The 23,949-nt window shown below is 39.0% G+C and overlaps 1 protein-coding gene and 1 long non-coding RNA gene across 2 annotated transcripts in view; one reads left to right on the top strand and one right to left on the bottom strand.

The window, feature by feature from the left end:
- The window catches only part of SERPINB6 (serpin family B member 6), an 82,321-nt gene that overhangs the window by 22,709 nt on the left and 35,663 nt on the right, over positions 1-23,949 (top strand). The window lies entirely within an intron of this gene.
- On the bottom strand, positions 18,865-23,852 carry LOC109249471 (uncharacterized). Its single transcript, XR_002072594.2, has 2 exons — positions 23,692-23,852; positions 18,865-20,597 (listed from the first exon to the last, which is right to left on the bottom strand). It is a non-coding gene; the product is annotated as an uncharacterized LOC109249471 (long non-coding RNA).

Raw genomic sequence — 23,949 nt, forward strand, 5'->3', positions numbered from 1 at the left:
TAAATAAACATTAAAAAAACAAAAAAATAAATATAGATTTTAAAAAAAGTGAGAATATGGTCTCTCTGAGATGCTCTCGTGCCAGCAGGAAACAGAGCCACCATGTCTTGTGAGCCCAGGAGATCCTGGAGGCAGTTTTCATTTTAGAATGACCTTTGTCAGAGGAAAAAGTGCTTGAGGCATTTTCGAATGTACTAGAATGTCTCCAAAGGTGGAATTTGTTTTGTTTTATCCCCCTTTCTGTTGAGACTCACCAGAGGGATGTCCTCCAATCATCTTTGTGTCACAGAAAGAAACGAGTCATCCTAAAAAGGTAGGTGGCAGGCCCTCTAGAATAATTCAAGGTATACTTCCCTGGGAGGAGGGCAAATAACTATTGTCAGGTGTCTTGTGCTATGAGGACTTCTGAGACTTCTGGGTTGTATGGATCCTGTGGGAAGGTCAGCGAACTGTGGAATAGCAAGTGCCAGACTAAGCACTTGTCTAGGAGCAGGCTTAGTCCTTGTTGTAGGAACTGAAAGAGTTGTGCTCTAAGGGAGACCGACACATCTCTGAAAACATTAGGTAGAGGGGAGGATTGGCAGCTGCGCCTTGGTTAGGCATCTGTGTGATCTGACAGCACCATCTTGTGGTAGTGAGGAGCAATCACAGATGTGGACTGAGCAAACCACTCCCTAGAGAATGGAGGGGCCTCCCTTTGCCCTTTTGAGCAGTGTGTATACCCAAGGTGGATTCTAGGACAGTTCAGGAAGAGCCCATCTGCAAAGAGGAAATAACAGAATTTCCTGCTAATCTGGTATTGAGGACTGAGCATTTATAGCAAACAAGTAAGATGTGACCATATTTGTATTCCGAGTTTAATGAGGAGGTGGTGCTATTAAAACAAGATAAATACACTTAACAGAAACAATAAACGTCACCTCTAGGGGTTCTCAGATTTCCATGTTCATTTCACCCCTTGCTATAAAGAAATGCAAGAATCGAATTAAGCATTCTAGGCAAAGAGGCAGCTAAGCCAGTTATATGCTTCCTCTTGTCCCCAGTTCGGATGAAAATGAATATCGAGGGCTTCATTAAAGCTAATATAAGCAGCTTGAACTCTCTCCTAGGGGAGTAGTTACCTTTGGTTTTATTTAATGACTTTTCTTTCTGCTAACAGCATCCCTTTTCCTTTGGGAAACAAATTCTTCCTAATAAATAGGTTTTGTTTTTTTTTTTTTTTATTGTAGTGAAATGTAAGAGTTGCCATCTTAACCATTGCAAACACACAATTCAGGGGCATTAATTATATTCACAATGTTGTGTAACCACCACCATTATATATTTCCAAAAGTTTTTAATCACCCCAAACAGAAACTCAATAAGCACTAAGCAATAACTCCCTACTCTCCCCTCTGCCCAGGTGCTGGTAACCTACTTACTTTCTGCCTCCATGAATTTGCCTGTTCTAGATATTTTGTACAAGTGGAGTCATATAATATGTGGCCCTTTGTGTCTGGCTTTTTGCACTTAGCATAGTGCTTTTGATGCAGGCAAGCTGGGTCTGAGGACACAGAGGAGGGTCCCACAGGACCAGCCAAGAGGTTCTTGGCTTTCCACAGGATAGAAACCAAATATGAGTCAGAGAAAGTAAAAGCAGAATTTATTTAATAGTGATAGATTATGACAGAAGGAATGTCTGGGAAACTGGTAAAGGAAAAGAGAATGAGTCTTGTTGTTGCTTGGAGTTAGGGGTTTATACTGGAAAGGGGTCCAGAGTATGGTCTGATCAAAGAGGAATGACAGGTGAGTAATAAGTGTTATTTCAAAAATCATCAAAGGTAGGGACTATTGATGGCTGGGATTTGTTTCAATCTAATGTCCTGAATCATGTTTGGGACATGGTTCTTCTTAGATGTTGTCAGATATTTGGGGGCCTAGGCAAAACTCAGAGAATGATTAACTGTTTTTGCTTCCCCCTTGGAGTGGGAACGTAGCTTCTTTGGTTCACTTACATGCAAAATATAGAACAAGAGTAAGAGGGGCCTAACAGAAAAACAGCAGAGAGGGAGCCTTTCTAAAACTGGAGTCCCCTCAGTTTCTCTATCTTATCTTCAAGGTTCACCCATATCATAGTACATATCAGAACTTCATTACTTTTTTTTTTTTAATGATATTCCTGCCCTTGACTACCGTGATGAGAAGGGGCATTTGAAGGGTGCTACGTGGATGGAACGTGCATGTGGCTTGATGAACTGTGATCCATGGACACTGGCAGGCACTAAGGCAGTACTTGAGGCAGAAATGAGTCACAGGATGAGTCACCAAGCAAGAGGCCAGCTGAGGCCAAAGCTTCATGATAGGCGTGGGCTCCTGATGCCCTCTCTGCAAGGTCTCAGCTCCAGCCAGAACTTCATTACTTTTTATGACTGAATAATATTGCATTTTGCATATGTAACACATTTTGTTTACCTATCCATCTGTTGGATACTTGGGTTGTTTGGCTGTTGTGAATAATCTTGCTAAAAATTTTGGTGTACAAGTATCTGAGTCCCTGTTTTCAATTCTTTTGGATATACACCTAGGAGTGAAATTGTTGGCTCTTACGGTAATTCTGTTTAGCTTTGTAAGGAACTGGTAAACTGTTTTCCACAGTGACTGTACTGGTTCACATTCTCACCAGCCATGTACAAGGGTTCTGATTTTTCCACATTCTCACCTCATTTGTTATGTCCCTTTGAAAAATTATGATTATAATAACCATCTGCTAACCTTAAAAATAAAAGTCAGTTATTTTACCAGCAAAAATGGATTTATTTAGGAATCGCAGAGAATTGTAATTTGGGACATGGAAGTGATGGCAAAACCATAGGCAAGTCCAACAAATGAAGGAGGGGAATGTTATTTTATGAAGAGGAAGGAGAAAATTGGGAGGGATTATTATTATTTTTGGGGGGGGGGATTATTTTGAATGAAAGCCACTGCAGAAGAACAAGAGTTCAGGGTGATGACGATTTCTCATTGGCTGAATTTGCAGGGGTGGTCAATTTCTTGTAGGAGATGCAATCTATGTCTTTCCCCTTTGGGAGCTTGTAATTGATGATTATTCTTTTGGGGTCTGTATTTGATAATTCTGCCTGTAATTGGCATTGAGTGGTATTGTTAGGGGACCCCAAGACCAGGTTCTGAGTCTCAATGTCATAGAAATGAACATTGAACTCATGAGAAAGCAAGCAAGTGGAGTTTATTAGAGAAAGCTTGTATACCAGGGACCTGACAAGAAGAATGTTTCTCCCCTAAGAGACAGGTGTGCATAGCTTAAAAAGGTACTTTTGCAAAGGGTGAGGGGCTAGGAGTGGGACAATGTCCTTCAGTCATGGGATCATTATTTTGTGGTCATTACTCTTTAGAGGTCACAAGACAATCACAGGATGCTTTTCTTCTTGGCAGACATTTTTAGGGTGCCTGAAAGACAAATACTTGTTCAGGCAGGCTTAATATTGTTACTTCTGTGCAAACTGTTTCTTCGGTTTTTGCTCAAACAAGCATTACTCCCTGATGACTTGTTCTCTCTCCTTTGTTCTCTTTCAGAGAAGGAGGTATTTATCTCCAAGCATATGGAAACTTTTCACCCTTGCTTCCCACCAGTGACTTTGCAGGAATTAAGTCCTTTTCATTTTCCCCATAGTGCCTCAGTATGGCTCCCCTTTCTAGCCTCGGGACTCTTAGTGAGATTCCCCTTTATTAATTTTCACGCATCTTAATAGGTGTGAAGTGGTATCTCCTTGCTTTGATTTGTATTTCCCTGATGATTAACAAAGGTGAGCATCTTTTCATGTGCTTATTGGCCATTTATATATCTTCTTTGGGGAAATGTCTGTGCATGTCCTTTGCCCATTATTTAATTGGATTGTCTGTCTATTTTTTGTTGAATTGTAGCTCTTGATATATTCTCTATATTAGCAGGTAAAGAAGTTGCAAATGTTTTCTCCCATTCTGTACATTGTCTTTCACTTTTTTTGGTGGGGGAGTCCTATTCCTCTGAAAGCAATTAACTAGATATTCTTTTTCTTAATTCCCTTTTATTGTTATTTCTACCTTGCTGCTGAGGTCTCAGGAAATCAATCTTGCAGGTAGGATGGAGGTATAACATTTGTTCAATGAACATACTGGTAGTTTTGAATATTTTCAGGTTTCTTGGGACATTTCGGGGTGAGCAGATGCTACAGTTTTCAGGGTGTTTTTTGTCTCTAATTGAAGATCATCCAAACTCTGAAATGTCATGAGGAAATCTAATGGTTTTTTCCTCAAACATAACTGGAAGTCATTGATCCCTGCCAGTTTCATTGGGAAATGAGCCATTACATCCATCTCCTTATAATACCCCTGATTTCTGAGAAGGTTCTCTCCCTATGGTACTTTGGAAAGGTCTGCTGTTTGTCAAGAGTGGTCAGTCTTGATTCCTCAAAAGCTATGGGTAGAATTCTAATGGCAACATGGTATGAATTAGCTTTTTGCATTAATAATAAGTGTCAAGTGGATAGCTCTAGATAAAATGGTAGAGACCAGATTCACATTTTGTTATTAAATAGGTTTTTGATGTTAAGTAGCCATTCATACCGTGCATAATTGACTACTCAAATATGAGAACACAAACCTTTCATCTTATTTTAACTAAGGATTTAGTTGACAGCCAAATACTGGCAAATTCAATAAGCCTTTAGAAATCACTTTTGCATATACTTGGACCCAACCAAATCTTCAACATTTTATCACTACCCCAAATCAATCAGAACATTTTGGCAATTGTATGAATAGAGGTATTAGGCTTTCACAGTACACACTGATGTATAATGGGTAAAATTTTGATGAAACATTGGAGATAAATGGTACTTTAAAGATTATACCATTGGAATTGCAAATATAATTAGGCCAAAATTCTGTTCTATGACTTTTTTCCCACTTTCTTCATGACTCAGAGTAATGAAACTTGGATGAGGGAATGTGAATTCAGTAAGTGCTCCCTGCTATTTAAAGTTAAGCTGAGAAAGCAACTTAATATTCTGCGTAATTATTAGAAATAAGAATAGTGTGTGATAATAATCATTAGCATTTGCAGAGGGCTTACCATGTACTGGCAGTATGCAGGGTTATTTACTGTGTGTTACATCCTCACAGCAGCATCCAGGATGCAGTTTCTATTATAATTTCCATTTTACAGATGACAAAACTAAGGTCCAAAGAGTTTAGTAAAGATGCAAAGCTGCCTGGATCCAGAGCCCATCTTTTATGATGATAATGAATTAAAGTATACCCAATGGGATAAAAGGAAGCTGTGGGAAAGTAGGAGGTTATTCATTTTTTGTAAGATTAAAGCAAAGAAAAATCAGAACCACAAACCCTATAAAAATGGAGTCTATTTCCAAAGGAGTTGAGAATTGAAGACAACTCTTTATATCTTCTAACTTTTCACCTTTTAGGGCAACAGCAACCATAAAAAGAGCTCATCAACCTCTATGCCCCAGAAGCCTTTAACCTGATTCAAAGTAATTGTGTGGTGTAAGTATATTGCACATCCATGTCTGCATGGTTGGCTCTTCATTCAAGCTTGGTTTCCATTGTCTTTCACTTTTTTAAATAATGTCCTTTGATACACAAAAATAATTTAGTTTTGATGAAATCTAATTTATCTTGTTTTATTCATTTTGTTGTTTTGGCCTTGGACTTTGGTGTCATAGCTAAGAACCTATTGCAAAATCCACGTTCATGAAAAACACTCCTGGTTTTCTTCTAACAGTTTTGTAGTCTTGGCTCTTATATTTAGATTGTTGATTGACTTTGATTATTTTTATATATGGTATGAAGTAAGGGATTTCCTTGCATGAGAAAATCCAGTTGTCCCAGCATCATCTATGGAAGAAACTACTCTTTCCCCCATTGAATGGACTGGGCACCCTTATCAAAATCAATTTGCCATAGATGTTTGGGTTTATTTCTGGAGTCTCAATACCATTCCATTAGTGTGTATGTCTGTACCTGTGCCAGGACCACACTGTTTTGATATCTGTAGCTTTGTAGTAAGTTTTGAAATCAGGATGTGGGAGTCTTCCAACTTTGTTCTCCTTTTCAAGATTGTTTTGGCTATTCAGAGCCCCTTGCAATTAATTCTATATGAACTTGAGAACTGGCTTTTATATTTCTGCAAAAACCTTAAAAATGCTGTTGGAATTTTGTTAGGGATTGCATTGAATCTGTAGGCTGCTTTGAGTTGTACTGATATCTTGACAATAAAGTCTTCTTATGTACTAACATAAGATGTTTTTCTATTTATTTAGCTCTTTTTAAATTTAGAAATATTTTGTAGTTTTCAGTTAAATGCACAAGCATTTAACTTCCTTGGTTAGATTTATTATTCTAGGTATTTTATTATTTTAGATGCTATTACAAATAGAATATCGTTCTTAGTTTCTTTTTCATATTGTTCATTACACATGTATAGAAACACAACTGATTTTTGCACATTGATCTTGTATCCTGCAACTTTGCTAAATTTTGTATATTGGATCTAGTAGCTTTCTTACGGATTTTCTATATATTTTATGTATTTGGAATTTTCTATATATTTGAGATTTTCTAGATATTTTATATATTCTATATATTTCTATGTATAGGATCATGTAATCTGTGAGTAGCAGTAGTTTTACTTGTTCCTTGCCAATTTTGATGAGTTTTCTTTCCTTTGTCTAATTGCTCTGGCTAGAAATAGGTTTTTCATAAATTCAAACAGCTTGAATGTCTTTCTATTGCTTAGAGAATGATTTAAATTTTTTTTTCATAAATTCCCTTTATCATTTTGAGGAAGTTCCCTCTACTCCTAGTTTTCTGAGTGTTTAAAATGATTATGAAAGAGTGTTGAATTTTGTCAGATGCCTTTTCTGTGTCAGTTGAGATAATCATGTGGTTTCTTTTGTATTCATTCTATTAATGTGTGTATTACATTAAGAGATTTTTTTCATGTTGCATTTCTGGATTAAATCTCAATTGGTCATGATATATAATCCTTTGAATATGCTGTTGGATGCAGTTTGCTAGTATTTCCTTGAGGATTTTTGTATCAATATTTATAAGAATATTCGTCTATAATTTTATTTTCTTGCAATGTCTTTATCTTGCTTTAGTATCAAGGTATGAGTTTGGGCATGTTCTCTCTTTAATTTTTTGGATGAGTTTGAAAAGGACTGGTGTTAATTCTTTAAGTGTTTGATAGAATTCACCAGTGAGACCATATGGTTCTGCACATTTCTTTGTTGAGAGGTTTTCTTTCTTTTTTTTTTTTTTTAAGTTAACATTAAATTGGGATATTTGGTTTGTGGGGAGTAGTCAAGGGGCAAGAGAGGGGCTAAGAAACTTATATACTTGAATCAGGTCCTCACCACCTCATAAGTTACAGTCTTAATTTTTACTTCCCTGTGATACACTTTCCCATTTCCTGGCTATTCTAAATATCATGGATAATTCAGTTTTCTAAATCATTGCTTTTCCCTGTCACACAATACTCAAAAAGCTTGGATGTCTTTCTATTGCTTAGAGAATGATTTAAAAAAATTTTTTAGCCTTCCACTCAATATTCGCTTTGGCTATTTCTTACCCAAGCTCCAAAATAAACTGCTTTGGGACATCTTGGGTGGCTCAGTAGGTCCAGCTTCAGACTCTTGATATCATCGGCTCAGGTCATGACCCCAGGGTTGTGGGATCAAGCCCCACTTTGGGTTCTGTGCTGAAAGCTTAGAGCTTGCTTGGGATTTTCTCTCTCCCTCTCTCTCTCTCTCTCTCTGTACCTCCCCATTCTCTCTGTCTCCAAATAAATAAATAAACTTAAAAAATTATTAATGTTAATTTTATTAAAAAATAAATGAAATGAAATGAAATAAAATAAAATAAAATAAAATAAAATAAAATAAAATAACTGCTTCTACTGCAGTTAGAACTATGTTCTTGTCTTTTTGATACTAACCATTCTAACAGATGTGAGGTGATATATCTTACTGTGGTTTTGATTTACACTTCCCTGATGATGAGTGATGCTGAACATATTTTCATACCTGTTGACCATCTCTATGTCTTTTTTGAAAACATGTCTATTCAGATTTTCTGCCCATTTTTTGATTTAATTATTTGTTTGTTTTGCTGTTGGGTTGTATGAGTTCCTATATATTTTGGATATTAACCTCTTAGCAGACATATGATTTGCAAATATTTTCTCCCATTCAGTATGTTGTCTTTTCATTTTGTTGATGCTTTCCTTTTCTGTACAGCTTTTTAGTTTCATGTAGTCCCACTTGTTTATTTTTGCTTTTGTTGCTCTTGCTTTTAGTGTCTGATTCAAAAACTTATTGCAAAGACTTATCTCAAGGAGCTTACCAGGAGTTTTATGTTTTTTTCTAGGAGTTTTATGGTTTTAGTCTTACATTCAAGTCTTTAATACATTTTAAGTTAGTTTTTGTGTAATATGTAAGATAGTGGTCTAATTTCATTCTTTTGCATGTGGCTGTCCAGTTTTCCCAACACCATTTATTGAAGAGACTGTTCTTTTCCTATTGTATATTCTTAATTAACTATATATGTGTGGATTTATTTCTGTGCTCTCTATTCTGTTCTATTGATCAATGTGTCTGTTTTTATGCCAATACCATACTGGTTTGATATCCATACCTTGTAATATAGTTTGAAATTAGGGAGCATGATGCCTCCAGCTTTGTTCTTTTTCCTCAAGATTACTTTGGCTATTCAGGGCTTTTTAGAGTTTCATCTATATGTTAGGATTTGTTTATTCTATTTCTGTGAAAAATGCCATTGGAATTTTGATAGAGATTGCATTGAATCTATAGATTGCTTTGGGGTGTATGTACATTTTAACAATATTCTTCCAATCCATGAGCATAGATTATCTTTACATTTATTTGTCTTTTTCTATTTCTTTTATCAATGTCTTTATAGTTCTCAGTGTACAGGTCTTTTACCTCCTTGGCTATATTTATTCCTACATATGTTTTTGATGCAAATGTAAATGGGAGTGTTTTTTTTTCTCTTTCTGATAGTTCATTATTAGTGTTTAAAAATGCAACAGATTTTTGTACACTGATTTTGCATCCTGCAATCTTACTGAATTTATTTATTCCAACAGTTTTTTGGTGAAGTCTTTACAACTTTCTATATATAATATCATGCCATCTGTAAATAGTGACAGTTTTACTTCTTCCTTCCTAATTTTGGTGTCTTTTATTTCTTTTTCTTGCCTATTTGCTCTGGCTAGGAGTCCTAATATGATGTTGAATAGAAGTGGTGAGAGTAGGCATCCTGTTGAGAGGTTTTCAATTACTGATCCAATCTCTTTATTTGTTATATATCTGTTGAGATTTCCTATTTTTAATTTCAGTCAGTTTATGTACTTTTTGAGCTTCTAGGAGTTTGTCCTGCGTAGGTAATTACATTGGTTGGCATACAATTGTTTATAGTACACTCTTGCCATTATTTTTATTTCTATAAAATCAGTAGTAATGTTACCATTTTCACTTCTGCTTTTAGTTATTTATATCTTCTCTCTTTTTTTTCTTTGTCAGTCTGGGTAATGTTTTGCCAATTTTGTTGTTCTTTTCAAACAACCAGCTTCTAGTTTCATTGATTCTATTGTTTTTCTATTTTTTATTTTATATATCTCTGCTCTAGTCTTTATTAAGTCCTACCTTCTGCTAATTTTGTGTTTAATTTCATTTTCCTTTCTAGTTCCTCAACTAGAAAACATTTGTGTAAAGTTAAGGTTTTGATTTAAGATCTCTCATCTTTTTTTTTAAGTTTATTTATTTATTTTTAGGGAGAGAGAGAGAGAGAATCCCACTGTTAGTACAGAGCCCAATGTGGAGCTTAAACCCACAAACCATGAGATCGTGACCTGCGACGAAACTAAGAGTCAGGCACTTAATTGACTTGAGCCACCCAGGTGCCCTGGTATTTTTTTTTTTTAATTCATCTTTAAGTATTTTCTAATTTCCCTTGTGATTTCTTCTGTTTAAGACTGTGTTTTTCAATTTCCTTTTTAAAGAAAATTGGTTTCTAGCTTCATTCCATTGTGGTCAGAGAATATACTTTGTATGTTTTCAATCTTTTAAAATTTATTAAGGCTTGTTTTTGTACCCTAAAATATGGCTTATCCTAGAGAATATATATTTTGCTGTTGTTGAGTACAGTATGTTTATTAGGTCTTGTCAGTTTATAGTTTTGTTCATGTCCACTACTTTTTTTTATGTTTTTATTTTATTTTTGACAAAGAGAGAGACAGAGTGTGAGTGGGGGAGGGGCAGAGAAAGTGGGAGACACAGAATCTGAAGCAGGCTCCAGGCTCTGAGCTGTCAGCACAGAGCCCAATGTGGGGCTTGAACCCATGAACCATGAGATCATGACCTGAGCTGAAGTCCGTCTCTTAACCAACTGAGCCACCCAGGTGCCCCATGTCCACTACTTTATTGATATTCTGTTTAGATGTTTTATTTACTACTGAAAGTGGAGTATTAAAGTCTCTAACTCTTAATATACAATAATATACAATATTATGTATAATGTAAATTATTATACAATAATAATTCTCCTTTAAATTCTGTCAGTTTTTGCCTCTTATATTTTGAGGGTCTGTTCTTAGGTGTGTAAATGTTTTAAATGATTGTATCTTCTTGCTGTATTGAAACTTTTACCAATATATAATGTCTTTCATTGTCTTGTTACAGTTCTTGACTTAAAGTCTATTGTTTCTCATATTAGTATAGCCACCACAGATCTCTGTTATTACATTTTCCATGGTATATCTTTCTGTAACCTTTCACTTTCAATCTATTTGTGTATTTGGATATAGGTTGAATTTCTTGTAGATAGAATACAGTTAGATCATGTTTTATTAATCTATTCTGCCAACCTCTGCCTTTTATTAGAGACTTTAATCCATTAACATGCAAAGTGATTACTGATAAGGAAAGATTTCTTCTGCCATTTGGCTACTTGTTTTCTGTATGTCTTACAGGCTTTTGTCCCCCATTTCCTCTGTAATTGTCTTCCTTTGCATTTAGTTGATTTTTTTTGTCTGAACCATTTTGATTCCCATATCATTTCCTTTTGTGTATATTCTTTAGATATTTTGTTGTTATTGTGGCAATTACATTTAATATCTGAACTTATAACAATATAATTTGAGTTGATACCAACTTAATTTCAATAGTTAAACTCTTTTCTACATAGCTCTGTCCTTTATTGTTGTCATAGGTTATATCTTTATACATTTTGGGCCTAATAACATTGAGTTATATTTTATACATTTGTCTTTTGAGCATGTAGAAATAAAAAGTGTAATTACAAAATAAAAATACAATACTTGATTTTATATTTGCCCATGTATTTACCTTTACTGTAATCTCTATTCATACAGCTTTGAGTTACTGCCTGATGTCATTTCATTTAAACTTGGACTCCCTTTAGTGTTTCTTTTATGGCAGGTCTAGTGGTAACAAATTCCCTCAGGTTTTGTTTATCTGGGAATGTCTTAATTTCTCCCTCAGTTTTGAAGGACAGTTTTGCTGGATATAGAATTCTTTTTTTTTTTTTTTATGTGTATTTATTTTTGGGACAGAGAGAGACAGAGTGTGAGCAGGGAGGGACAGAAAGAGAGGGAGACATAGAATCTGAAGTAAGCTCCAAGCTCTGAGCTGTCAGCACAGAGCCCCACACGGGGCTCAAACTCATGAACCGTGAGATCATGACCTGAGCCAAAGTCTGACTCTTAAATGGCTGAGCTACCCAGGAGCCTCTGGGTATTGAGTGACAGTTTTTGTTTCAGCACTTCAAATATGTTATCCCACTGCCTTTGGGCCTTCATAATTTTGATGAGAAATTGGTTGTTAATCTTATTGACACTCCTTTGTATGGGAAAAGTTGCATCTCTTGCTGTCTTTATGAGTCTCTCTTTGTCATATAATCAGTTTACTATAATGTGTCTCAGTGTGGGTCTCTTTGAGTCCATACTTGAAGTTCATTGAGCTTCTTGGATTTGTAGATTCATGTAGATTCATGTTGATACAAATGTGTCATTAAAAAAACCCCAAACTTACTGGTTTTATCATAAAGAAAATATATAATATATAGCTAAAGGTATGCTATTAAAGTTTCTCAAGAATATATTTGATAGTTTATAAATTACCATTCTAAAATTAAGTCTCCCTTGGGGAGCCTAGGTGGCTTAGTCAGTTGGGCAACTAACTTTGGCTCAGTTCATGATCTCACAGTTTGTGAGTTCGAGCCTTGTGTGGGGCTCTGTGCTGACAGCTCAGAGCCGGGAGTCTGCTTCAGATTCTGTGTCTCCCTCTCTCTCTCTCTGCCCCTACCCCACTTGCGTTCTATCTCTCTCTTCATCTCAAAAATGATTAAACATTTAAAATTTTTAAAAAAGGAAATAAAATTAAATCCCCCTTCTCTGCTACCTATTTTTAAAATATGTATACTGACACTAATGGAAAAACTAGTGAAATCCAAATGATATCTGGAGTTTAGTTCATAGTAAGGTACCAATGCTGGTATCTTAATTTTGACTAATGTGCCATGGTAATTTAAGACTGATTAGAGAAAACTGTGTTGGGGGTGTATGGAAACCTCTCTGTATTACCTTTGCAACTTTTTTGTGAATCAAAATAAAATTTGTATTTAAAATTATTATATGTAAAAGTTTACACATACTAACATCCCTGCTTTTAAAAAATCTTATGGGCTAGAAGAGTAAATTTCATAAATATATGAAACAAATTATAAGAAGATGTTATTAGTAATACTAAGATCTCCAAAAAATGTGTTTTTCTAATTTCTTTTGAAACCCCTACTCCACAGCTGCTTATCAGCCATTATTCTAATTTTAGAGACTGGTTTGTTATTCTAGGTTGGTTTTTTTCCCATATTTATCTAATAAAAAGAAAGATCAAATCTGACACGAACAGTGTATGAATTAGTACAAGAAAATCTGTTTTCTGAATCATATCTTGGTCCTGTAATACAGAATTAAAGAATGGTGTTATGCCTTACTACCAAAGGTAGAAAATTATGGCATTTTATCATGTCTTTATGAAACACTTTGCCTCTATCATAATATCTCACATTAAGTATCAATGGAAGAAATCTTTTATTTTTGTGTTCTAGTAAATTAAAAGTCTTTAACTGTTGTATATTGTTGTGAACTCAAAAAACAAGTAGATAACAAGTGAACTGAGAACATAGAAACCAAAGAAGAGTAAAGGAGGACGAGCACAACACTATCTCAAAGGCTGACAATTAGATCTTAAACATAATATATTAAAAAAAAAAAAAACAATAAAAGTAAAGGTTGACTCTAGAAGCTTCATATTGGTAATAGTCATTCATTCATTCATTCATTCATTCAAAAAGTGTTTACTATCCACCTTTTCTGTGTCAGCCACCATGAGGGATTCAATTCTGAGCAAAAACAGACAACTGATCCCTTGGTTCCCTGGTACCCTAGTGTACAAACCAATGGGGTAATGGATTGGAACAGGAGCTAATACAAAGAATGATTGCAAAAGAAATTAATGTGTGTGTGTATGCATGTGTGTGTATGTGTATTTTTAATTCATGTCAGGATTTTAAAAGAGGCTTTAAGGAAGGAATTATTTGCTGATATTACATGTTTTCCCTAAGTGCAAATGTATATAGTCTGTCTTTTTCACAGACCTTAGGAACAGATAATATTCATGATCTGCTAACCTCATTTGTTCCCAGGGAAAAATAAAACAATTTCATAGTAGTGTCAGAAGGGGTCTCAGTTTCTGTTAGGGTTTTTTTTTGTTTTCTGGGGGTTTTTTTGTTTTTGTTTTTTTGCATATTACCTTTTACTGATAGTATGGTTCTATTCTTGTAAAAATATTATATAAATGTAGATGTTTCCACATATACATATTTTAATATACCTAAGGGTGTCTGTGGGAGAAAGGAGAGGAATATTTCATTTTTTACTTTCTATTTACCTGGATTGCTTGATGTTGTTATAGAGACATGTTGCTTTTGCAACTTTACAGAGGTAAAGTGTATGTAGAACAATCTGGGCTGAACTTGGAGTGGAAGGGGAGAGGCTAACATTTGCAGAATTAAAATAGGATGAAAACATTCTGTTGGGGGAGGGCAAACTGAGCTCATGCTGAGGTCTTCACATCCACATCCCTACAAATAGAAAAAAAATATTTCAAAAACGAATAAATCCTTAGTCCCACTGGAAAACAAGAGAACCCTTGGTGGATCAGAAAAAGCTCTTAAAAAAAAAAAAGAAATCTGGGATTAGCAAAGACCACTGATCAAAACATTCACAGGAGCATCTGGTTATAGAAGGTAGGAACAGCTCCAAGAAAGCCCCAGGCCTGCCCTGTACCCTAGAGGGGGACAGGGATACAGGTACAGTACCCTGAATCTCAGGTAACTCACTTCAGGTGACTGATTTAGGGACCCCAGCAGGAGAAATCAGGAAGATCAGCTCTTGAACAACAGTGCTGTTCGCCCACCCATGTGAATAGCAAAACTTTACAATTCCTATTTGGGCTACTTTGAGCATAGTACACTAAGGTAAGTGACCAGCAAGATTCATCTGGTATTTTAAGAATTTGCATAGGATAATGGAAACTCAACTTTTGCGTTGAAGTTCAATTATTTATACCTTGTTTTTGTTTTGGAAAGTGCCATAAAAACAGTCTAAGGTATAGTTAAGATCTCAAATATCAAATTAGAAATTAGAGCGACAATATAAAGCTGGGCCTCAGGACTTCCATGAACAGACTGTACACTCAGTCCCAGTCGCCCTGCGACTTGGGAGAGGACCTGATGGTCTATGGGCTGTTAACTTAGAAAAGAAGTCAAACTAAAACAGAACAAGGTCTTTATTTAGGGTCTCAGAATTGCAATTTGGGGAGAACCGATTCTGGAGTAATCAGAAAAGTGTCCTGCTCCTGTGGGAAAGCAAGGGGTTTTTATGAGAAAGAAAGAAGGGGTCATTTTATGATTTAGAGAAAAAGAAGACAAACCCCCAATTCGGTGCTAATTTTGATTATTATCTAATCAATTATTTTATTGCTGCTATCAAAAGAACTATACCTGGTATGCGTTAGTTAACTTTTATGTCTTCATAAAGTTCATATTAACAGTTTTATGGCCCGAATGCCAGTTATTCTGTTGGATTTTATGAGCAACTGCTTGTAAAACAATCACCGCTTCTGGTACAGTTCAAGAATTCATTAGTTAGAAAGGAAATAGAGCTTCAAAACGGAGTCGTTCCTGTCCAGGAACGAAATTTTATACAATCACACAGGACGTGACCTTGGCAGAGGTCTGAAAGGCATCAAGGTCGACCCGCGAGTCCTCTGGCGTAATGTGTGGAAGTCTTCCCCTTAGGCTGGACGGTGGACACAGTCAATGCCAGCACCCCATGCCGCCCTTGGTCAGGGCAGGTGTCAGCTCAGCTCACTCTGAACGCCAGTCTCCTCCTCTTCTCCGGGTACTCCAGCTTCCCCGGCCTGACCACACTCCCCTCCCCCCTGGCCGAGGCACCTCTGGCGCGGTTGCAGCCGCGGAGAACTCGAGGAGACCTGGCCGCCTCTCCTGGAAATTACCTTCTAATAGAAACCAAGAACGAGCGAATACAACTAATTACAGACGGTGGCTAGTACCGTGTAGGAAATACACAGGGAGCTGTGGTAGAAACTAACAGGCCTCCTCAGGATGTATGACGTGTCACTTGACCCTCCTCTACTTGGCCTGGGCCCCAGGTGAGTCACCCCATGTGATCCTCCTTCCAGGCCCTGCTGCAGCGGCGCCCAAGTGCCTCCCCCTGGTCCCAGGTCCTCCCTTCCAACCCTCGGCCCTAGCCGGGTTCCGCCTGGGATCCCCCGGCCCCTCCAAGGCGCGGTGAGCGGGACCTCTGGGAGCTCGGCTTGCAACTGGGCGCAGGGCGGCGGAGACCCCGGGATGTGCTCTCCCGGACGCGAACCCGGGAGGGCCGGCCGGAAGGGCTCGGCGGGTGCAGGGGGTGCCACGGGCGTGGCGGGGAGGAAGGGGCGCGTCGGGAGTGGGCGGCAGGCAAGTGATCCCGGCCTCTCAGCCTCGCAGCCTCGCACGCTCTGCTCTCGGGCGAGAGAGGCGAGGGGTGGGGGGGGGGAGGAAGCGGGCTGGGGTCGCCAAGGGGGCTGGGCAGTTGCCTGCAGCTTTCGGAACTCAGACCTCCGTTATCGCCCAGTCCAGCTCAGCTCCCAGGCCGACTCGAGCCCTTCCCAGCCTGCGTCTCCTCTTTTTCCGGGAGCATCGTGATCAGCCCTCGATGACTCAACCCCGAGTTCCACCCGCTGACTCACCTTTGTCGCCTTCTCGGTTACCCATAACCGAGGCGTCCCAACCCCCTCCCGCCTGGCCTTCCCTGCAGCCTTTCTTGCAGACGCGGCAGGTTCTGATCCCTTCAGCCCAGGCTGGGGAAGAACGGATGGGGCCCCTCCCAAGCCACCAAGTGTTACCAACCTACCCCCTCCTTTCAGTCCCCACATCCCCACAGGCTGAGCATTTCAGCATTTGACTCACCTTCTTCACGACCCATCCCTCTAGGATCACAAGTTCACACTTCTGAAGCCTTTAGGGTCTGCATCAGACCCTATACTTATTCTGTTCTTTTTTTTTTTTTTTTTTTTTAATTTACATCCAAGTTAGTTAGCATATAGTGCAACAATGATTTCAGGGGTAGATTCCTTAATGCCCCTTACCCATTTAGCCCATCCCCCCTCCCACAACCCCTCCAGTAACCGTCTGTTTGTTCTCCATATTTAGGAGTCTCTTATGTTCTGTCCCCCTCCCTGTTTTTATATTATTTTTGCTTCCCTTCCCTTGTGTTTATCTGTACACCTACTCAGTTCTAACGACGACATTGCCACTCAACCACAGACCGTTAGCCTCCTTCTTTAAAACTCTCTTCTCTTTTGTTTGTTGTTAGTAATTCTCTTTCCAGATTCATTTCATGCCTCTGGCTTCCCTTTGTCTTTTTTTGGCTCTTCTTTTCCTCTCTTCATCCTTATGTATTGGTATTCCTGAGGGTTGGATTCTGTCCCCGGCAAACCTCTCCAGCCCGTAACTGCACTGACATCCATTTGCTGATGACCCCTACATTGACCTCTGGCACCTAGACCTCTCACCTGAGCCTTCCATGGAAACTCAACCTACCCTAACCAAAGCAAAATTCATTCCCTTCTCCAAAGTCATTTGCCTTCCTGTTTCCAAACTTCCAATCTTGTTCACTGACGTTGCCATTCACTAGCTCTTCCTAGTGTAATCTGAAAATCAGCGAAGATTCCTCCTTCGTCCACTCATCCAACAATTTCCAGGTCCTGTCCTACCTTCTCCCTGAACAGCTTTTCTTTCTGTTAAAAAGAAAACCATAGGCCCAAAATGGTGTTACTTAGGCCAGACCAGGTTACCGAAACACAGCTTAATACAGTTGCAGTTTCAAACTCCCCCAGAAATGTTGTCTTAACAGGTCGATCTGGAATTTTCTGATGGGTGTCAGTGAGTCTGTCATATGGCCCTCTCCATGACCCGCCTCTCCCACAAAGAAGTGGGTAAATCTGATAAAACTCCCTGTGCTTCCCCCTAAGGGAGAGTGACCTTGTCCAGATTGATCCCTTTCTTTTGCTTGTAACCTTCTGGCCCTACCCTCCTTGCCATAAAAACAACTCCTTTTTGAGAGTTTTCATTTTGTACAATTCCTCAGAGAGCCCCTCTGTTTGCTAGATGGGATGCTGCCTGATTCAGGAATCATTTAACACAGCCAATTAGATCTTCAGGTTTACTCACTTGAATTTTGTTTTTTAATACTTCCATCCCCTCTACCCCTCCTGCCACTGCCCTGATTGGTGTCTTTCATTTCAAGTATCGCAGCTCTGATACTTCTGTTTTTTCCCATCCCACTTGTCTGCATTCCTGCAGAGCAGTCTTCCCAGTACATAACTGCTTATGTGACCCACAGTCCAGAATTCTTCAGAGAGTCTCTGCAGCTTATAAGATAGAAGAAAAATTTACTGGTATGACATATAAAGCCCTTTATAGATGTCTAGTCTAAACTGCCTCATATTTTATGATATTGCAATATTTGTTGTTTCCTCCAACAGGCATACTTTTGCAAAGTTCTTTGACTCCTGGCTTGGAATACTGTCCTCTGATTAGCTCAGCATCATTCTTCAGATCTCTGCTCAAGTGTTACAGAGTGTGTGATGCCTTTCTTGATTTCCCCAGCCAGACTCCTTGTTGCTGCTTCTACTTTTTCTTACCCCTATACTAAGGGCCATTAGAGCACATATCACTATTTCATTTGTTTGCATATCTGTATAAGGAAAAGCCACAGTTCAGTATTTCTCTTGAATAGAGAAAAACTCAGTCCTTTCCTTCTCCTGTGTTTCTCTCCCATGTGTCTCCTTTACTTCTCATGCAAAACACTTTACTTCTGACCCTTCTCGTCACCAAATGTATGTGGGGGACTTCTCACATCAAGCAGGTCTTCACAGCACCAGCTAAAGTCCTATAATTTCATTAAATTCTAGCACATTCTACCTACAGACCATGTCAGGTCCCACAGGTTAAGGGCTCAGTCCCACAAGGCTGCTCCCCACCCACCTTCAACTTCAGATGCCAGTTGCAAATAATAGGATTCCCAGGTTACCCACAATTTCTGTCCAATTTGGCTATTAATGGGAGATTCCTATGCCCGCCCCCCCCCCCCCCCCGGTTTGATTAATTTGTTAGAGTGACTCACAGAACTCAAGGAAACACATTTATCAGTTTATTAAAATATAAATAAAGGATGTAGATGAATAGATACATAGGGCGAGGTCTGGGAGGGTCCTGAGTGCAGGAGCTTCTGTCCTTTGGAGTTGGAGGTTCACCATCCTCCCAGGGTGGATGTGTTTGCCAATGGAGTAGCTCCCCGAATCCCATCTTACTGGGATTTTGTGGAGGCTTCATAATATAGGCATAATCAGTCACTAATTCTACTTTCAGCCTTCTTCCATCTCAAGAGAATGGGGGAGGGGAAGGGCTGAAAATTCCAAGTTTCTAATCACAGCTTGCTCTTTCCAATACCAGCTCTCATCCAGGAGCCATCCAGGACCCCACGGAGAAAAAAAGACACTATTATTAACCGAGGAAATACAAGGGTTTCAGAAATCCTATGTCAGTAGCTCAAGTCAACGACCAAATATTACAACAAAGGAAGTTCCTAGTGTTTGTTCTTATCACTTAGGAAATTACAAAGGTTTCGGGAGCCTTGCGTCAGGAGCCGGGGCAGAGACCAATATATATTTTTTCTATTATCTCTTAATATCTATTAGGTATCTTGAGGTCAGGGACCTGTCTTCTATCATTATATTGCCAGACCCTAGTGTAGCTCCTGGCCTGTAGTAGGTGGTCAATAAAAGTTCGTGGCGTGAATGAAATAATTGGTCATACCACCGGTTAGGAGGTCACACACCATTTCATGAATGCCAGGAGTTCATATAATAAAGTTATTAAGGCTGATGAACAAACATCAAGTTATCCAAGAATAACATTGCAAATGATCTGAAAGACTTTGCTCATCATATTGCTTAAATAACTCACAAGATAAGAACTCCCTGTCTTTGTGAGGATCTTATATTGCCTTTGGAATCCATGATGGCCCGGGGAGAAAGTGTATATGTTGCATAGTAGTGGCCAGGTGATAGAGCCCCGCCCTCAGCCCTTGCTGTTTTCGGGGCTTAATGAATAGTTCCCTCCCTCATGAGGGACTGAGGTTCTCTACCTTGAGGTGGATGGACACCCAGAAAGTAGTTGAACTGCTTGCCTTTGTTTAAAAAGAATGAAAATGTTCTCACCAGCTTTCACTAAGTAGGGGTATTGAAAATGCACGTCGTGTGTCCCTGTTTGCTTTCACTCTACGATACCCAAGCCTGCATTTTGAAATTAAAACTCATGCCCTTTGTGCAAAATCTAGTGCATCATCAAGGGTTTCACACTCCTTGAGCACTAAGCTTGGCCAAGAAGGCACCCTTCTGGGTTTCCAAGGTGACCACTCAGTGTTGTGAGTCCTAGCTTCAGCCCCTTGCCTCCCTTAGCACCTTCTGAGAGACAGAATGGTAGGGTCTGGAGGGACTTTTTACATCTCAGCACAAGCCATGGACGGACTGAAATTAGCCTCCTGATGGTTGAGCCCTTCTCTCAACAGTTTTTGTTTGTTTGCTTGCTTTTTTAAGTTTTAGGAGTTTCGTTACCACAGGGCCCTGGTCAGAACTGATCTGGTCAAGCACACTAAGTCTCTCTAACTTTGCATTTGGGGAAACAGTTTCCTTGGGCTTCTCATGTAAATTCATCCAGCTCGCTTCAGCAGTGGCCTGGACCTCAGGGTGACACGGCCCAGAGTTGGCGGCACCCTATCCCAGGAAGATGGGTTTCCATTCACGTTTCTTTTTATTTGCATTCTGAAATGGACCACCCACGTGATTCCAGATCAAATAAGACAAGCTTCTCTTGATGAGGGAAAAGAAAGAGAAAAAAAGCGAGAGAGGAACCTTTATTTAGTGATTTAGCTATTTCTTAAAATCATATGATCATGAATATGAAAAAAATCTCCAGAGTAATAAGATTCTCTTAATTGAACTCAGATTTTAAATAAGAGAGCATGGTTTCAAAAGAAATAAGTGAATAAAAAAATGCATGAAATAAAATAACAAACATAGATTCTGGAAAACACCTTCTGTGTTCACACAGAACCAGCTCTAAGCCTCTTCCTATGGACACCTGGCTTTCAGGTACTAGGTTAACCTGCTGGGCCAGAAAGTGCAAATTTCACCTGAGCCCCTGGATTACAGATGGCCTAAAATAACAAAGAATAACCATTAAGATAGCAGCAACATTGCTTTGCTTCACCATCATACTCTTGACAAAGATTAGATTTTCCTTTAAATCAGACAATTTCCTAGTATTTTCCTGGATGCTTCTGACTGTGACTATGCAGAAAGCAAATGGCATGCTCAACTCTGTTCAGGCCTTAAAACACAGTCCTTCTAGCTGACCTCCAGTTCTACCTAGCCTTCTTATTCATCACAGTGAAGATTCTTCAAAGAGTTTCTTAGACACCTCCACGTGTCTCTTTTCATCCTAAATCCCACTCACTTTGATGGTTGTCTTAACTGTCACCAAGGTTAAGTGTTGACGTGGGAATGTCAAATGGACTCTCCCTGCTTTAACTCTCCACTTCCTCTAACGCGAGCTGCTCTCCATTGTCCAGTTTCTGCTCTTCTCCATCTGCTTTTGTGCTTTTTTCCCTAGCAACCTTTTAGAATGTTGGTTGCTATTGCCTGGGCTTCTGTCATCAGACGGATGCCTTCCTGATCAGGAAGCTCCACTGGGCTGAGTGCATCCCTCTTCTGGCTTCTAGCTCCTGTATCCCATAGCTTTGTCTTTGTTTCTACTTGTGTCCTGGACATCTTCACCTAAATGTGTTACAAGCACTATAAAGCACTTTTGACTCAAACTAATTATTTGACCCCGAACCTATCCTCTTCTTCTCATATTCTCTGAGTTAATCATATCATCTTGTGTCTAATTATTTGAGTTAGAATACTGAAACATCGCTGGAACTCCATTCTTTTCCTTGTCCCTTCCCCCTAAATCCACTTGCACATTAGATCCTATGGGTTCTGCTTCCTGATTAGCTCCCTGCTTCACTGTTGCCACTACTTAGGCTTAGGCCCAAATGGCCTAAAGCCAACTCCTTAACTAACCAACCCCTGGGCACTTTCTTCTGCATCCAAACCATCCTGAAGGCTGATGCTAAAGTCAGAAAAAAAGGGAAGGAGGAAGGGAGGGAGGAAGAGAGAGGAAGGGAAAGTAGGGAAAGGAGCGAATGAATGAATCAGGTTAATCCTCTAGTTAAAATCTTACAATGCTTCCCCATTGCCTGACCAATAAATCCCAAACTCCTTAGATTGGTGTAAGAACTCTTTCCAGGCCAGCCCTAACTTGCCCATTTAACTGTACTTATTCTGTTAGAGAGACATCACATTCACATAACTTTTATTACCTATATTACCATAATTGTTCTATTTTATTATTAGTTAATATCTTACTGTGCCTCATTTATAAATTATGCCTTATCATAGGCATGTATGTACAGCAAAAGACATAATATGCATAGGGTTTGGTACTAGACAGATTCAGGCATCCACTGGGGATCTTGGAACAGATCTCCCCACGATTGAATATTGCAAACACAATCTCTCTTTTGCATCCATCTGAACTGCTAAAAAAAAAAAAAAAGGGAAGGGCCATGTTTTATTCAGTTTTATTTTTCCATTTCTTTGAGACCTGATCCTGTCCACTGAAAGAAAACCAACCTCAAAGTAGGTTAGTGAATGCTTTATTCATTGTCTTCCTGAGGACTATAGTTTGGGAGGTGGTCTTTCTGATTGCTCTGAAGAGCTGCTCCAAAGCTTGTTACAAGAGGAAAGGGGGACCTGCTTTCAATCAGTACTCCAAATACTTGCACATTACAAGGTATAATTTGCTATGGTTGTAAAAAGTAAGGTTTACTGATTTACATGTAGACCTGAGAAAGACCCTTAGGTCATCTAAATACATTATATTTCTGTTATATCTGATTGTTTGACAATGTTGCTTGCCTGCCTCTGCTTGACTGGTTTTCCAGTTCTTCCCAGTTTTGATTTCTCATTGAGGTCAGTTACTGGAGGCTGTAACCTCCTGTGACCAGTTACCTATTGCAGTTTTAGTGCACAGTCCCACACTCAGAATAAATGTTTAATAAAAGAAGTTTGGGGCTTTCCAGCTCTTCTATCTAGTGTGGCTCTGAGGGTGTGAATTTGCCAGGGAAGATTTACAAAACCCAAGCATCTGAATGTGAAAATGGTTTGTGGTTAAAAAAAAAAAAAAAAGTCACCTTTCTCATTTTTAAAAATCGTAAGATAAAAAAGTGTAAAGTGTAAAGTAGAGTGTAAAGTGTGAAGTGTAAAAAAGTGTAAAGTAGAGTAGGAGAGCCCTGCCAGGTTGCATCTCTCGGTGCCTTACCCTCATAAATGAGTTATTTTAATTGTGAGAGTAAAAGAGGAAAATCCATGCTGGATTTCCCCAAGAATTCCAGTAAGGGCAAAGAAAAGTCAGTGTTAGGTCTATATTGAATGACCATGGATTTACCTTGCATTTTAGGGAAGGAAAGCCAGTGTGATAAGGAATCTTCTCTAGCACGTGGTCCCTATGAGTCTGGAAGGAAATCTGGGGGTGATCACCCAGAAACATGTCCCAGTGTTGGCGCCCAAACCTCCACTAAGGTATTTGAAAAAAGAAGGCAGGTAGGTCCTTCCTTCCTCCCTCCCTCCCTTTTTCTTTCTTTCTTTCCTTTCTTTTTTTCTTTTTCTCTTGCTTTCTTTCCTTCCTTCCTTTCCTTTCTCCCTTTCTTTTCTTTCTTTCTTTCTTTCTTTCTTTCTTTCTTTCTTTCTTTCTTTCTTTCTTTCTTTCTCCTTCCCTCCCTCCCTCCCTCCCTCCCTCCCTCCCTCCCTCCCTTCCTTCCCCTTTCTAAGACAGGTTCTTTGCCCCAGTCCCAGGTACCTGGAAAGCACTGGGAGGAGGCCCAGCTCTTTGCAGTGAGTGCAGGAACAGGGAGAATGGTGGGAGCACTGCTGGCCAGCCCTCACAAGCTGGATTGTGCAAGGTTCAGAGTCTTGGATACTCCCCAAACTTTCCTTAAAGAGAAAACCCAGAAAAGCCTGGCATCTACCTTTCAGCTTCTTAGATATTGTGCCAGAAGATTTTCCACTGTATATATATATATATATATATATATATATATATATATATATATATATA

This window comes from Panthera pardus, unplaced genomic scaffold (assembly GCF_024362965.1).
Source record: "Panthera pardus isolate Hobbes unplaced genomic scaffold, ASM2436296v1 HiC_scaffold_17, whole genome shotgun sequence".
NCBI classification, from domain to species: Eukaryota; Metazoa; Chordata; class Mammalia; order Carnivora; family Felidae; genus Panthera; species Panthera pardus.